The sequence below is a fragment of the Wyeomyia smithii genome, chromosome 1 (assembly GCF_029784165.1).
Source record: "Wyeomyia smithii strain HCP4-BCI-WySm-NY-G18 chromosome 1, ASM2978416v1, whole genome shotgun sequence".
Lineage (NCBI taxonomy): Eukaryota > Metazoa > Arthropoda > Insecta > Diptera > Culicidae > Wyeomyia > Wyeomyia smithii.
Window position 1 is genome coordinate 54729265 of NC_073694.1, and position 3116 is coordinate 54732380.

Genomic DNA, 3116 nt, shown 5'->3' on the forward strand with positions numbered 1-3116 from the left:
TACCGCCAGGCTCGTACACCAGCGAAAAAAATGTATTGTAGCGATAAGGTCAACAGGCAGCGCTAGTGTACAAGTGATTTATAACGCAATTTACTTTGAAAATTTACACGGAAATTTTGATCAATGTTGTTCTTGCTTGGACGTCTGTTTGTGATTTTACCATATTTTCAACGTAAAACTTTCAACCACTTGACAAAATCGAGAAGCAAATAGATTTGCTTTAAAAAATTTGTAAAAATTTGACGGCAAATTGAACAAATGAGAAAAATAAGATGAATATAGGTGCACCTAGCTGTTGAGATGAATATAGGAGCGATTACCCTACGTCAAGATAAACATGATATTTTTTATGTTTCTTTTTCAGTTGGACAAATTCGAATGATTTAAATTCACGTTCCGAAAGCGTGAAAAAGAGAGTGGAAACTTTTTAAATACTTTTGCAATGAAAATAATTTTGATTGTGAAAAGTTAGTCACCGTTTTGAACAAAAGCTGGCAAACGAGAAGTTTTGCAGCTAACGGCTAGGAAAAAACTTGTTCTCATGAAAAATGTTTCGTTCATAGTATACGGTATTTGTTTATCTGTCATCTAAACATAACATTAATGACAAATATCATTGTCCTTGGTCCTTGGAAATATGACTTCAAGAGGGTTTGATATAGATAGAGGGGTGACCAAAAATGCAGCGGTAGGCACTTAGTAACATTGACTATTGAAAATATTCCCAAATATATCTACAGTGTCTTACCCCTAGTTTGGCAGACAATTTCGTGTGATAAAGGGTAACTTTTCCGGATAAAATATATGTTATGAGTTCAAGTCGTCGTATATATTTTAATAATGCATGAGCTCATGTAATCTCAACTAATTCTCGTTCAAGAATGCCATGTTCGTTGGTTCTATTAATAACTTCTAATCAGTAAGCGGTCACCGAGGCGCATCGCGCGGTCGCCTAGCCATGTTGATCTTCCTTAAAAAAATAACCTGCAAACTACAGCGACAAAACGGGCTGCTCAACGTGAGAATTGCGACACCCCACCTTGGTGACAAATGACTATCAATCACAAAATCACGAAAGGTAAACTGAAGGCACCTTGGGTTCAGCTTGGCCTTGATAAGCTAAGCTAAGCTTGTCTAGCGGACCTCCTTTCCGCGAGGAGACAAACTTCTTAATGGTAACCATAACTTTAGTTTTCGTGCATCATTCTTGCTGCTTTAATTAGTCATAGTTGGGCATAACACTGGAATTTAGTGCTGCAGCTAAATTACTACTTTTCACAAAACAACCGCTAATCCGCGGCTGTTTTTCTCCTTCGGAGGAACATCACAATTTTCTGTTGTAAACCCATGTTGACAAGGCGGCTACGGTGGCGACGGTAGCGCGCTTACCGGTTGGCTGCGTCACGCGGCACGGCCCTCTAATTAGGCGCTATCACTCATTATCACGCTCTGCGCGGTCTGTCGGTTTTCGGGACGCGCCAGGGTTTCTCATGCGATCGGTGTGGACAGCGCCGCTAGGAGGGCACTACTTACGACAGCGGAATTGTTTTGTTTATGAATAAAACAACAAATTTTATCTCTGCCTACCTATCGTATCTTCTTGCTTTCCACTCAGCGATGATGTGCGGTTTTTCCGCGGTGTGCCAGATTTACTGGCGGGTTCCATTAAAATTTACATACAATGAAACATTTTGCCAAAACAGTGCCATCACCTTGCTGTACTCTCGCAGACCGTTTCGGAAGCATTGTTGTGGTTACTGGTGGCAGGGCAGTAGCAGACAAAACGTCGCAGGAGTGTCAGTTTCTGTATCGACTGATGTCTCCCTTTCTGCTTGTCGGCTTCCGGGTGAAGAAGTGACATTTCAGCGCTGAAACAGAGCTGAGAGATGCTAACGATCGTGTACTTACCTGTAGATGATAGATTCGACGGAGGACTACTAGGCCTTTGTTTTCTATACCGGAGGCGTCATGAAAGCGCAAATGGAACCGCCCCGGATGTTACATCAGTTTTAGGACGGTATGAACTGTTTAACCACATAATGGATTGCAATTGTCTATTTGTCTTGTTCGATAGATGAAATGTAGAACAGTTCTGAGATATTTTAGTTATCATTATGGTTTTGTTTTCGAACAATAGTGATATGAACAAAATAAGGTACACACTATAGACTAACATTGTTCGACAATCTAATATAACACTAGATCGATAAACAATGCGCTCATCTATAAACAGACGTAAACAACACAACCGTCACTCGCTTTCAGTAGTGTTGAGGATGATCTTATATTTTGATTGTGCTAAGATAATTTGTGCTAAATACTGCCAGGAATCATGAAACTTTGTTCACTAGAGAGAAAACTAATTGTGAAACACTATCAGAGTCAACAATCGTACAGGAGAACCGCGAAGAAGTATGGAGTGAGTTTTTTGTAGTCCATGAGCTTTGAAACTTTAAAACAAAAGTGACGATACTCTCAGATAGTGAATTAACCTAGAATTGCTCAATATTCGGATGCGCTAAAAGTAAAGTAGATCCTTAGGTCATGATTCTTTTTAAATAAGTAAAATATCCTTGACTTTTCCAGGGATTGCCAGACAAAATCAGATTCACTCGGTACTGAAACACTTGCCCTGAAGACGAATCTGTTCGCACATGTAAAAGAAGTGTAAGTTTTCTAAGGTTGGTCTTGGTCACTTTATCAGAACAATATGTTACAGTATCTTAAGAAAATAATACAATTTTCACTCAATGGAAACAAGAGATTGTGAGTGGAAAAATTATTTTGTCTAGTATTGCAAATTCATTTGATGTCCTGGAGGTTGGAGCTTATCTGACAAGTTAATGACAATCTTCTCTTTTACTATCTCTGTTAGACTTTATCTAAAATTGATGTCTCGGAGGAAAATGTGCCTTTGAATTTTTATTTAGTTTTTTCAAATTTATGTAAAAAAGTTTTTACCTGCAAATTGATTTTACTAAAATGGAATTAATGTTCAAGTAGTTGAGAATTACAAACTGATTTGGAAGCGTATGAATTTTCTGTACTTACCTTACACCAACCGCAGTTCTACCCCAAACATGCATCTTTTCGGATGAAAAAAAATAATCGTTCGA